Source organism: Pantherophis guttatus, chromosome 3, assembly GCF_059756535.1.
Source record: "Pantherophis guttatus breed Tessera chromosome 3, ASM5975653v1, whole genome shotgun sequence".
Lineage (NCBI taxonomy): Eukaryota > Metazoa > Chordata > Lepidosauria > Squamata > Colubridae > Pantherophis > Pantherophis guttatus.
The window spans coordinates 8,520,993-8,535,788 of record NC_142065.1 but is presented as its reverse complement, the minus strand read 5'-3'; positions in this window follow the sequence as shown (position 1 = coordinate 8,535,788).

The window sequence follows — 14,796 nt, the reverse complement described above, 5'->3', positions numbered from 1 at the left end:
GAAGGGACTTTGGAAGTCATCTAGTCCAACCCACTGCTCCAGCAGGCAACTGTACACCATTTTAGACAAATGGTTGCCCAATCTCAGGCTAACATGTCCTGCGTGTCAGGGTTCCCACGGACGCCCTAATTAAATCATGAGCCTCGAGTCGAGCTTCAAAAGAAATCCAGTTATTTATTAGAAGCTTCATGTCAGCACGTTCCCATGTGAAGCCAGCTCTGACCCTACGTAATTTATTTATGTTTTATTTAATTTATATGCCGCCCTATCTCCGTAGGACTCAGGGCAGCTCACAACAATAAAATATCCAATAAAAATTATTTATTTATTTATTTATTTATTTATTTATTCATTCATTCATTCATTCATTCATTCATTCATTCATTCATTTATTTATTTATTTATTTATTTATTTATTAGATTTGTATACCACCCTACTCCCGAAGGACTCAGGGCGGTGAACAGCCAAATAAAATACATATAATACAAATGTTAAAAACTGTTAAAATACAATTAAGTAATTGGCTCAAAAAACGAAATTTAAAACCCCCAAATTCATAAGACAAAATTTAAAATTTAGAAATTTTAAAAAGTTTAAAAAGTTTAAAAGAGAGGTTAGGCCAGGCTGGCCTGCTGGAAAAGAAATGTTTTGATGGCATGGCGGAAAGCGCGCAGGTCCGGGATCCTGTTAAAATACATGTTAACCCCCCCAGTCCATGTTGAACAACCGTGTCTTTAAGTCGCGGCGGAAGGTGCGGAGGTCAGGGGGCCAACTGGAGCCCCAGAGGAAGTTGGTTCCAGAGGGTGGGAGCACCCACAGAGAAAACTCTGCCTCTAGGGATTGCCAGTCGACACTGTCTAGCCGACGGCACCCTGAATAGGCCCTCCCTGTGAGAACGCACCGGGCGATGGGGAGCTGTTGCTGGTTGCAGATGGTCCGACAAATATCCTGGACCTAAGCCATGTAGGGCTTTATAGGTCATCACCAGCACCTTGAATCTCACCCGGAGGGCAACCGGCAACCAATTCAAGTCCCGCAGGAGAGGTGTAACATGGGCGTATTGGGAACCACCCATCACAACCCTTGTGGCTGCATTTTGTACCAGCTGAAGTCTCTGGATGGTCCTCAAGGGCAGCCCTAGGTAGAGACTGTTGCAGTAGTCAATACGGGAGGTGACTAGCGGATGAGTAACTGTGCGTAGGGCATCCCGGTCCAAATAAGGGCGCAACTGACGCACCAGGCGAAGCTGGGCAAACGCCCCCCTGGTCACGGCTGTTATATGATCTTCTAAACTCAACCGTGAATCCAGGAGGACACCCAAGTTGCGTGCCCTGTCTAATTTATGCCCCAATTATGACCCTGTTTCCCCTCTCCCCCCAGGGTGTGTCATCAATCATATTCCATGGATTGTAGAAGTCACTCTCCTCTGGCTGCTGTGGGTAACCCTGGAATACACCCTTGAGAGAGATAAGCATGGAATGTGTATCTGTCTTTGGCTGCCATGCCGTTTCGCTGGTTTCCCATCCCCCCTGGCCTATTGGTAACTCGAGAGCAGGCCAGGGATGCTTTGCGAGTTGACATCGTGAATGCAAACTGAGATGTTTCTCTTTGGATGCAAACTTATGAGAAAGGAAGATTTGAACAACCCTCTTTTTTTCCTTTTCATTTCTCTGACCTCCCTTAACAGGGTTTGTCCCTATTGTAAGGATGGTTTGCATCAGAACTGAATATCAGAGTTGGAAGGGATCTTGGAGGTCTTCTGATCCAACCCCCTGCTCAGGCAGAAAACCCTGTACCCAGTGGTGAAATTTAAAATTTGTTACTATTGGTTCTGTGGGTGTGGCTTGATTGGGGTGGGTGGGTGGGTAATGTGACTGGGTGGGCATGGCCAATTTTTTTTTTTTTTTACTTTTAAAACCAGTTTTTCTACAACCTCTTCTGCGAAGGGTTTTTTTTTTCTTTTAAATGCCTCTGCCGATCTGCTTTTTTAAAAAGCCTCTGCCGATCAGGCAACTCAGCTTGGATTGTCAGAGGCATTTAAAAGAAAAAAAGGATTTTTTTCCTTTTAAAAGCCTTTGACGATCCCAGCTGAGCCGCACGATCATCAGAGGCTTTTTTTTTTACTTTTAAAAGCATTTTTTCTGCCAAAGAGGTTGTAGAAAAAATGCTTTTAAAAGTAAAATAAGCCTCTGATGATTGTGCGGCTCAGCTGGGCATGGGGGCGGGCAGGGATTTTTGCTACCGGTTCTCCGAACCACCCGCCTCCATCGCTACTGGATCGGGCGATCTGGTCCGAACCGGGAGCATTTCACCCCTGCCTATACCATTTCAGACAAATGGTTGTCCAATCTCTTCCAGTGTTAAGCATTCACAATTTCCAGTATTGGAGCACCTACAACTTCCTGGAGGCAAGTTGTTCCACTGATTAATTGTTCTAACTGTCAGGAAATTCCTTCTTAGTTCTAGGTTGCTTCTCTCCTTGATTAATTTCCATCATTTGCTTCTTGTCCTGCCTTCAGGCACTTTGGATTTGAGTCCCCCTCTTCTTTGTGGCACACACTTAGAGATTGGACCACCGTATTTCTCAACCTCAGCAATTTTAAGAAGTGTGGACTTCAACTAAAACACCAGTATTACTCTGGGAGCTGAAGTCCATTCTTCTTAAAATTGCTAAGTTGAGAAACACTGAATAGAACAGAGTTGGAAGGGAACTTGGAGGTCTTCTAATCCAACCCCCTAACCCTAACCCTATACCATTTCAGACAAATGGGTCCTGATTGCGCAGCTGGCTAATAGCCTGTTATTAACATTCAGCTGCCTGCAATTACTGCAGGTTCGAATCTCGCCAAGGCTCAAGGTTGACTCAGCCTTCCATCCTTTCTAAGGTAGGTAAAATGAGGACCCAGTTTGTGGGGGCAATAAGCTGACTTTGTATAAATATACAAAAGTATGAAGGCTATTGCTTAACGCATTGTAAGCCGCCCTGAGTCTCCGGAGAAGGGCGGCATATAAATCAAATTTTAAAAAAAAAATGGCTGTCCAATCTCTTCTTGAAAATTTCCAGTTCTGGAGCATTAACAATTCTGGAGGCAAGCTGTTCCACTGATTAATTGATCTAACCATCAGGAAATTTCTCCTTAGTTCTAAGTTGCTTCTTGCCTTGATCAGTTTCCATCCGTTGTTTCTTGTCCTGCTTTCAGGTGCTTTGGAGAATAGGTGGATCCCCTTGTTTTTGTAGGAACCCCTCAAATATTGGAAGACTGCTATCATGTCACCCCTAGTCCTTCTTTTCATTAAACTAGACATCCCCGATTCCAGCAACTGTTCTTTATATGTTTTAGCCTCCAGTCCTCTAATCATCTTTATTGCTTTTCTCTGCACTCTTTCTAGAGTTATTCTAACATTGGGTTACATTACCTATCCCACTTAGTGGCCTCATCACAGTGGTTTAAAAAAAAAGAGATGCATTTGCACTTTGACACCACTTTGGACTCTCCCAAGAACAAATATCTGTGCCAGGAGTGTTATTGATTGATCTTATTGATTGAATTGTATTGACAGCATTCCTCCGGTCCGCTAATTTTGGTTAGATGATTGGATACATTCATCTTGAGCCTTGAGTTATTTTGTAAAAAAAAAATAATAAAATGGCAGGATACAAACAAACAAACAAATCATGGTGTACATCTGTGGTGGGTTTCAAATTTTTTTACTACTGGTTCTGTCGGTGTGGCTTGGTGGGCGTGGCAGAGGAAGGTTACTTCAAAATCCCCATTTCCTCCCTTATCAGTTGGGACTTGGGAGGCAGAGAATAGATGGGGGCGGGGCCAGTCAGAACTTTTACTACCAGTTCTCCGAACTACTCAAAAATTTCCGCTACCAGTTGTCCAGAACTGGTCAGAAGCTGCTGAAACTCACCTCTGATGTACATGTCACCCAACCCCAAAGTTGTTCTGTCCTCGTTCCACTCACGCACCCCCACAGACGGCCCTGAGTTAATAAGCCACACAACAAAACTCTTTGATGATAAAGCTGGCAGCAACCCAGTGGCTAGCTGCCAATTCAGACTTTACTCACACAAAACAAAGATTAGACTGCCAGCATTCCGATCAAACAGGCAGAGTGTCAACAATATAAGGATTAATCCAAATGCAGTCCGATAAAGCAGGCAAAGTCCAGTAACACAGAGATTATGGAGTATTTCCAGTTTTTGCTCGTCATAAACTGAACCGGCCACCACACCCACATTTATACCCTGTGGGGTGTGGTCCAGTGACTCAGCTAATCTCTGGCATGCCTTCCCTTCTGCTGTGCATGCTTCTCCCTGCGCCTCTGTCGCGGGTCCAGCCAGCACTTATCTTCTTCATCGCTGTCCACTTGTGGCTGCGGGGACATGCTTGACTCTGAGCCTATCGTTTGGCCTTCGGTGTCCTCCGGAGGCATTGCCAGAGAGGAGGGTCCTGGAGAGGGAGGCCTTGCCAACTCCTCCCCCTCACTCTCAGAGTCTGCATTTGTCGATAGCCCAGGCTCAGGCAATGGAGCCACAACAAAAGTATAACTTTGAAGACTGTGTGGAAACTCTCTCCCAAGTTATATTTGTGTGAACGGCATCTGTAAGCTTGCCAAGGGGGCCAAGAGAAAAAACCTTTATAAAACTCTTGAAAAATATTCTAATCAGGGAGTCCTCAACTTGCGACCTATACCACTGACCCAAATTTATGACATTTTCTATCGCAGTAATAAAGTCAACCAAAGATCCGTTATGGGTCACTTTTGCCAAAAAAAACCTGGAAGTAAATGCCGGTTTTCAGTAAATCCATCATAAAATGTAGTCATGTGACCTCAAACAGCGCTAAAGGTTGGTTGCTAAGTGTCTGTCATGCAGTCACATGACTGTGGGGAGAGCATTGAAATTTTAGAACCAGATCATGGGTACCCCTGGGGAGCAGTGGTGGGTTGCTACTGGTTCACCCCAGTTCGGGCGAACTGGTAGCAGCAACGGCAGGAGGCTCCGCCCACCTGCCCGGATGTCATCAAATACGCTCTGCGCGTGCGCAGAAGTGACATGTGTGAGCGAAGTGAGTGTGCATATGCAAGCAAACCGGTAGCAAAGGTAAGTGAAGCCCACCACTGCTGGGGAGGTCTGTTGTAACTTTGAACGGTCCTAAGTTGAGGTCTTACTTGCATGTAGGACTGAAATATTGTTTCACTCCATGAGAATCAAAGAATTTCCCCAAAGTTCCACATGTTCCTTTCCACAGACATTTTTCAGACTTGCAATGTTGAGATGTGCGGGCTTCAACTCTCAGCCTGCTGAACTGGGGATTTCTGGGAGTTGAAGTCCACCTATTTTAAAGTGGCCAAGTTTGAACACCTCTGCTTTAACCTTCACCAAAAGTTGCCGCCGCCACACCAGGCTTCATGTTCCTGCCTTATAGCAGTTGCCAGTTTTGTGTGAGCTAGTCCTACCCACTTAAATGTCAACCGAAGAGTAATGATTCCTTCAGGCTGAAATGCCAATATCCATACATTAAACAGGACAGCCAAAGACTCATCTGTTTAAATTCAAAGGACTGTATTTCAAAGGTATAGACATCTCCTGCCGTGAAAGGTATCCTTCCTCCGTGTCCAAATGTCTAAATAGAATAGAATAGAATAGAATAGAATAGAATAGAATAGAATAGAATAGAATAGAATAGAATAGAATAGAATAGAATAGAATAGAATAGGGAGAGGGAGAGGGAGAGGGAGAGGGAGAGGGAGAGGGAGAGGGAGAGGGAGAGGAGAGGAGAGGAGAGGAGAAGAGAAGAGAAGAGAAGAGAAGAGAAGAGAAGAGAAGAGAAGAGAAATAGGAATGGAATGGAATGGAATGGAATGGAATGGAAGAGGAGAAGAGAAGAGAAGAGAAGAGAAGAGAAGAGAAGAGAAGAGAAGAGAAGAGAAGAGAAGAGAAGAGAAATAGGAATGGAATGGAATGGAATGGAATGGAATGGAATGGAATGGAATGGAATGGAATGGAAGACGAGACGAGAAGAGAAGAGAAGAGAAGAGAAGAGAAGAGAAGAGAAGAGAAGAGAAGAGAAGAGAAGAGAAGAGAAATAGGAATGGAATGGAATGGAATAAGGGAAGGGAAGGGAAGGGAAGGGAAGGGAAGGGAAGGGAAGGGAAGGGAAGGGAAGGGAAGGGAAGCGAAGCGAAGAGAAGAGAAGAGAAGAGAAGAGAAGAGAAGAGAAGCGAAGAGAAGAGAAGAGAAGAGAAGAGAAGAGAAGAGAAGAGAAGAGAAGAGAAGAGAAGAATTAAGAATGGCATGGCATGGCATGGCATGGCATGGCATTGAATTGAATTGAATTGAATTGAATTAAGAGTGGAGTGGAATGGAATGGAATGGAATGGAAGAATAGAATAGAATAGAGTAGAGTAGAGTAGAGTAGAGTAGAGTAGAGTAGAGTAGAGTAGAGTAGAGAATAGAGTAGAGTAGAATAGAATAGAATAGAATAGAATAGAATAGAATAGAATAGAATAGAATAGAATAGAATAGAATAGGAGTAGGGTTACGGTTACGGTTACGGTTACGGTTACGGTTAAGACCTTGGAGGTCTTCTAGTCCAACCCCCTGCTCAAGCAGGAAATCCTATACCATTTCAAACAAATGTCTGTCCATCTCTTCTTAAAAACTTCCAGTGTTGGAGTATTCCCATGATGATTGCCATCTTGGTCAGAAATGTATTGCTTGGATGCAAATCTTCCTGAAATCAGACAGAATAACAAACTAGGATTGCATTGGGTTTTTTGGCAGCTGCAGCACATTGCTGGCCCATATTTAAGTGGTTGTCCACTAGGACTCTTAAATCCCTTTCCCTGCTGTTGAGCGAGATACCACCTATTCTATACCTGTGCATTTGGTTTTTCTTGCCTACGTGTAAAATCTTACTTTTTTTAACCACTAAATTGCATTTTGTTGGCTAGGGCCCAGTGTTCAAAAATGTCAAGATCCTTGTGTATCTTGACACCATCTTCTAAAGTGTGGGCTATTCCCCCCCCAGCTTGGTGTCACCTACCAATCTGACGAATTCCCCTTCTATCCCCTCATCTCAATCACTTATGAAGATGTCAGTTGAATGATTAATTTATTAATACCGGTAATTAATCAATTCACTGAGCTGGATTATGAAATATCGTGAAATGTTGGGTGCTCTTCTTTAAGAATAGACTGGACAACCATTTGTCTATTGTTAAGGATATTGTTGTTGTGTTACCAACCAGCAGAGTGTAGAGCACAGAGAAACGTTGCTGAGAGCAATGAATAAGAGATGTGCAAACTGGTTTATCAAAAGTTTACTTTATAGGGAAAAAACAATCTCGTAGTCTTTAAATCAATCCAAGTCTTTGCCAGTTAAATCAGTCCAGTGATACAAGAATCTTCTTACCATACAAACAGTAGTTGGTTAGAATGACAAACTCACTCTGGTTCACAAACCACGATGGTAGCAGATCCATCCAATGATGATAGCACAATGGTAGCAACTCCACACACTATGGTAGCATATCATCAACTGAATACTTTACAGTACCTTTCTTAAATACATTTACAACTAGTGATTATCTAATTACAGGATGACTCAGCATTACAATGAATCAGCAGGAAAACTTTAAAGTCACACGATACATATTCATATTAAAGTCACAGAACACATATATTGCCTGGACAACTTGTTAGGCTCAAACCATATCCTAACATCTATAATGGTACAGGGTTTCTTGCCTGAGCAGAGGGTTGGACTAGAAGACCTTCAAGGTTCCTTCCAACTCTGTTATTCTATAGGTCAATTTGGAAAGAATATTATTGTAACATTATGCTTCCAAGGTTTACTACAATGCTAAATATATAAAATTGTATGTGTGTGTTTATGTATATGTGTGTGTGTGTGTGTGTGTGTATGCAGGGGTGAGCTGCTGGGGGTTCGCAGGAGAACCTCTAGCTAAGATTCTGTGCAGTTCGGAGAACCCCCAAATCCCACTCCTGCCTGGGCCCTCCCACCCCACCCTGCCCCACCCCTCCCCTCCCAGAAGTCCCTACATGGCCCATTTTGGATGCAGCTAAGTGCAGGGTATATGTGGAGGCTGGGGAAGGGCAAAAAATAGGCCTAACGGAAGTTTGGGAAGGCCGGAAACGGGGCCGTTTAAAGCCTCCAGAGGGCCCCCGGAGCCTGGGGAGGCCATTTTCGCCCTCCTGGAGGCTCGAAGAAAGCCTCTGGAGGCCCCCACCCCACCCCGCTAAGGTGTAGTAGGCTGACTAGGCCACGCCCACCATGGCCACGCCCACCCAGCAGCCAGACAGAGAATCCCTTGCTAAAATTTTTTTTATTGAAAAAGTTTTCAAATACAAGTTTTTCCCCCTTTCCCCCCCTCTTCCCTAACCCCCCCTCACCACCCATCCCCCCCTGTGACTTCTTCTTCACAACAATAAGCTAATTCATAATTAATTACATAATATTTTACCATGCCCTTACTCACTCCTCAAAGTACTGACCCTTAGCATAATATTCTTATAACTCCGCTTTTCTCCGCTTTTCGCAATAATCTACCCTTTTTCTCCTCCCCCAAACTTATAAAATATTATTATTATTACAACAACATAACCTTTAATCTTTTATATATATTAATATAACATTTCAAAGCAGCCTTCTCCAAATTTAACATTTATTCAGTTCTATCTAATTCTTCCACTCCCCAAAATATATGACTTAAAAATCCTTTTTCTTAAACTAATCAATCACTAAACTAGCCTATTTCAACCCAGTTTCCTGCAAGATTACCATACACTACAATTCTAAATATAATCCACTGCCCACTCTGCTAAAATATACATATGTCTATATATACATTCCATTTTATAAAAAGAGAAAAGACAATAACTTTAAATTTATAATTCATTTAGTATCTTCTTTGATGTCTTTCCACTAGATTGTTAAATCCATCATCCATAATAGGGTAACATAGCATCCTGGTGCAACAGTTTATTCAAAATCTTCAGTCATCTTCTGCCCCCATCAATAATGAATATCCTCATGTATATATAAAAGTAAAAACAACCACCCGAGTGACATTATAATTATATTCCATATAGTTGTAATTGTGGTTTTCATCAGGATTATAAATTCCCATCATCTTAGTGGGTAACAGCCAGATCTTCTGCATGCCCCAGCATGACTCTCTTGCCTTGTAACTCAAAATAATTATAATATATTTATTGGTAAAAGAAATCCAAAATAGATAGTTCAAATCCAACAATGTAAGGCTCTTTCCACATCCCAAAATCACGGCATTGCAGAGATCTGCCACTTTCCTCAAGATAGTATTAAACGATAATTCGCCTCCAATATCTTTTCACATATTCATTTATTTTTTAAAATCCCTGGCTTCACTGTTGCCTGGTTTAGAAACTACTATTTCTACGAGATCTGTTTCTTTTCTTTTTCTTTTGCGGGTTGCATTTCCATCCAGATTTCCTTCCTACAAGTTGTGTATCAGCTGATCGGTTGTCATTCTGCTTTGTAAATTGATCTTGTTGGTTTTGTTTTATTATCTCATATGTCTTTTCCATCACTTGTATATCAACTGGTTGATTTACGCACTTGTCTGTAACTTGATAATTCATCACATTAGAATCAGATGACACTGCTCTCAAATTTATAGACAGTCCAGCTGGGGTATCCAAGGAGTCCGAAGACAGTTTATCTACCACAGCCTCTGTAATTTGATGTTTTCCCTTTATTTCCAGCTCCTTTTGCTTGTCCTGTGTTATGCCTAAAGATATTAAATTTATTTTTAAATTTTTTTGATAAAATTCTTCCGCTTTTTCGACAGTATTCAGTTGGTATCTTACTCCTTGGTGTCTCAATATTAAACCAACTGGGACATCCCACCTAAATAGAATATTCCTTTTTTTTAACTCATTCACTAGAAAACCAAATTTCTTCCTCTCCATTAACATCTTGGGCGGGAGTTCCTTAAAAATCCAAATCTTTCTTCCACGAAATTGCAAAGTAGAATTATAAGAATTCTGCACAATATTATTTCTAATTTCTTTGTCTGTAAAATAAATCACCACATCTCTAGGCAATTGCCTTTGTTTTGCCAACCAGGAGTTTATTCTATAAATTCTGTCAATCCTGCAAAACACTTCATCAAGTTGAACCTTTAAAATCCCAGCCAGAATTTCAGAAGATATCTTCCTTAAATCATCTCTGTCATTTTCCTGCAGACCTCTCAGTCTAATTGCATATTCTGTAAAATTGTGTTGGATCATTAAAACTTCTCTTTCAATCCTCTGTTGTACATTTTCTTCATTACCAGTCTTTTGATCAGCCTCCATTTTAAGTTTGTCTTCTGAACTATTATCCTGAGTGTTTGCCAAATCCTTTTTAATTTTTTGGATCTTGTCATCCAAATTCTCCTCAGTTTCTTTCATTTTAGACTCTAATAATTTAGTATTTGCATCCAACTGAATCACAAAGTCTGCTAAGCCATTAGCTGTTTTTAAAATCTTTCGATCCAAAAAGCCAAACTTAGATTTCACCAATTCACCAATTTCTTTGATTTCCAACTTAAATTTTTCAAGTTGCTGATTCACAATCTCATCCCTTCTTACAATCTCCTCAAGAAGAAATTCTATTATATGAAAGTCAGGTTTCTGAGACTGGAGAGTTAAAACTTGTTGATGTAATTTATTAATGGGGGAATCCCCCCCCCACTGCCTGTTTGTCTAGCTTTATAAGTCTCAGTGCCATTTTTCCAAGCAGACAAAATTTACTGGAAAAGAGAAAAAAAAAACTTTTTTCCAACCAAGATCAATATCAGATCCCCAAGGAAAAAAAAAGGAAAAAAAAAAAACAGAAGTGAGAGTGAGGTTTTGCCTTCAGTTACAGCCAAAAGTATTCATTCCGCTACTTTGTAATTGAAAATGGAAGGAGTTTCCCTTTCAGCCTCTCTTCAAGCCGCAGCAGCAATCGCCATTTTAAAAAACTTTTTTCCCTTCACTTCACTTCTTAGGCAAAATAAAATAAAAAGAATACTTGCGCTTCAGGATCAGAGGTCCAGCTCATATCTTCTTTAATTAATTTATTTGACAGATTTACAGGCTTGCTTTTGCCCCCTAGCTCTGCGTGTAGCAGAGATTTCCCAGAGCCCGGAGCATCGGCTGGGGATACGAGGAGTCTCTTCCGCTCCCTCCCAAAAGTAAATAAAAAACTTTTGGGATTAGGCAGAGGACTCTACCCACCCCAGCCGGCTCTATCTCCGTTTCCTAATGGAAACGGAGTTTTTTCGAGCCGCCATTCCGCTGAAAAAGGCGGCTCTTACAGGCAGTGGGTTCGACGATCCCGAAGGAGCGTCCAGCGGGGACAAGCAGCAAACCGGAAGTCGCTAAAATTTTTGAAGCTTTGTGTATGTAACTCTCTCTCTCTGTCTCTCTCTCTCTGTCTCTCTCTCTCTGACACACACACTAATAAATACAAATAGCATTCTTCAAAATTGCTATAGTAAGAAAACCTTCCATATTTTGTTTAGTCAATAAGGCTAATTGTAAACTCATTTTTCAGGGGTGGATTTGATGTTTTCTCACTCAAAAAAAAAAAAAGGAAAACAAAATGCCTTTGGCAGTTCAAGAAGAAATGGAATCAGTTATTGTTGTCGTTACTGGATCTTTCATCACTCTAAAAGCAGACGAACATCTCTCGTTACATTCCCTCTGGAAAAATTGGCAAACCATCACATTGTTTGAGTTTCTGGGATTCTGGTCTCTGGATCGCCACTCAGATCAAAAAAGGCCGCCCTTCCCTCCCCAAAACCAGCTCACTGTCAAGTTTCGATATCGTCTCAAATAAATTGCATTTCAAATAGTCTTTGAAGAAAAACTCCTATTTATTAAGCACGACATTCTAACCCGACTCCGATTGAAGCTAACACTGACTTCCAGCCCCAAAACCCTCCCTTTCCGTTCCCCACTCCCCTGCACTCATTGGCCATCTTCCAAGTCACTCTACCCCTAATCTACTGCTCCAGCTCAAAGGAATTTCCCCCCTCCCATCTCATCTCTTAGGGGATATTATCTGCAGGGAAAATAAGTAAGTGAAAAGCCAAACGTCCCTTTCCAGACGCCTTCGCTTCTCCTTCTTATGTCAACACTAGAGTAAATGCAGGTTGAAGTGCTGACACTCACATATCTACTCTGCCTTTGTAAGGTTACTGTTCAAGAGAACGATAAACCATTTATAATCCTATTTTATTTTCAGGAGCTGGTTCTCCAAATTTCGTAGAATAATATAAAGGACAGGTCCAATCTTTGCTCAGGATTTATTTACAGGCAGTCCTCGGCTTACGACCACAATTGTGCCCAAAATTTCTGTTGCTAAGCGAGAGAGTTGTTAAGTGAATTTTGTCCCTTTTTATCATCTTCCTTGCCAACGTTGTTAAGTGAATCCCTGTAGTTGTTAAGGTAGTGAGGTGGTTGTTAAGTGAATTTGGCTTCCCCATTGACTTTTCTTCTCAGTGGGTGGCAAAAATGGTGATCATATGACCCCAGGACACTGTGATCGTCATAAATAGGAGTCAGTTGCCAAGTATCTGAATTTTGATCTCGTGAACATGGGGATGCTGCGACAGTCATAAGTGTGAAAAATATAAGTCACCCAGTCACAACCGATGAAGCTCCTTGGACTAGATCAGCGCTCATCAACTGGTGGTCCATGGATCACTGGTGGTCCACGAGAAAATTTTGGTGATCCTCAGAAAAAATATTTGCATTTTTTATATTGCACTAAATCAGGGGTCCTCAAACTACGGCCCGTGGGACAGATACGTGCAATGAACGCTTGTGTTGCTGCAGAAAGTCTCCCCCTTCGGGGTCTTTTTGTGTGGGTCGGAGGGGGGCAGAAATTCTGACTTGGGGTCTGCTTCAGCCTCCTGCAGCTGGGTAACTTTGGGCCAATCACCAGGTGACTGTGAGTTCTAGTCCTGCCTTAGGCATGAAAGTTGAATGGGTAACTTTGGGCCAATCACCAGGAGACGGTGAGTTCTAGTCCTGCCTTAGGCATGAAAGTTGAATGGGTAACTTTGGGCCAATCATCAGGAGACGGTGAGTTCTAGTCCTGCATTAGGCATGAAAGTTGAATGGGTAACTTTGGGCCAATCACCAGTGACTGTGAGTTCTAGTCCTGCCTTAGGCATTAAAGGCAGCTGGGTAACTTTGGGCCAATCACCAGGTGACTGTGAGTTCTAGTCCTGCCTTAGGCATTAAAGGCAGCTGGGTAACTTTGGGCCAATCACCAGAAGACTGTGAGTTCTAGTCCTGCCTTAGGCATTAAAGGCAGCTGGGTAACTTTGGGCCAGTCCCTCTCTTTTAGCCTAACCCACCACACAGAGTTGTTGTTGGAGGGAAAATAGGAGGAAGAAAGAGTTTGTTCATTGTAGGTTCATTGTCTCGAATAACGCAATAGAAGCAGGACAAAAATCTCATGAACAACTCAGTTAGGAAGAAAGGCACCTTCACACTTGCAAGTTTCTGTTTCTGTAATCTTACAATATAGAAAATTAGTTCATCTGGGCATACTTAGGATTTGGACCACCTCACAAGGCTACGACAACAAGTGGTGTGGTTTTTGTTTTGCCGTTTTTGTTTTAAAGCTATGTCATGGGTTATTTATTGTTTATTATCATTTTACTTTCGGTTCTCTGCCCAGAATCACTACTGTATAGCAGGCAACCCTATAAATCATTTTAGATAAAGTAGATAAATAGCCAAAACATAATAATACCCAGAACACATTCATAGTAAGCCTCCCATACTTCTATGAGGAAAAATACACGGGCAGAGTAACCTGGCGCTTAATTTACAAAAGATTACACTTTTATAATTCCATGATAAATAGCTACAACAGGTAGTCCTCGACTTACAATCATTTGTTTAGGGACCCTTGGAAATCACAACAGGACTGTCAAAAGTGACTTATGTCCATTTCTCAACCATTACAGCTTCCCCAGTCACACGATCAAAATTTGGATGCTTGGCAACTGACTCATACTTATGACGGTTGCAGTGTCCCGGGGTCATGTGATCCCCTTTTGCGACCTTCTGACAAGCAAAGTCAATGGGGGAGTCAGATTCACTTAACAACCGGGTTACTAGCCGGTTGTGCAGTGATTCACTTAAGAACTGTAGCAAGAAAGGTCATAAAATGGGGCAAAACTCACTCAACAACTGCCTTGCTTAGCAACAGTAATTTGGGGTTCAGTTGTGGTCGAACGTTGGGAACTTCCGTTATTGAATTTATGGCACAATGAAGGTGAACATTTGAAATTCAGGCTCAGAAAAAGTGGCACCATATTTCTTCTCAAGCCCCAGAAATGCACTTGTTCCCCACCTATTTCCTAAACACACACACACACACACACACTTCTCTCTCTCACACACACACTGTCTCTCTGTCTCTGTCTCTCTCTCATACACACACACAAACACACACAACCACACACAGAGTCTCTCTCTATCACACACACATAGACACACAAACACACACACATTCTCTCTCACACACACATAAACACACAGTCTCTCTCTCTCTCTCTCTCTCTCTCACACACACACACACACACACAGAGGTCTCTCTCTCACACACACAATCTCTCTCTCTCTCACACACACACACACAGAGGTCTCTTTCTCTCACACACAATCTCTCTCACACACACACAGACACACAAACACACAGTCTCTCTGTCTCTCACTCACACACACA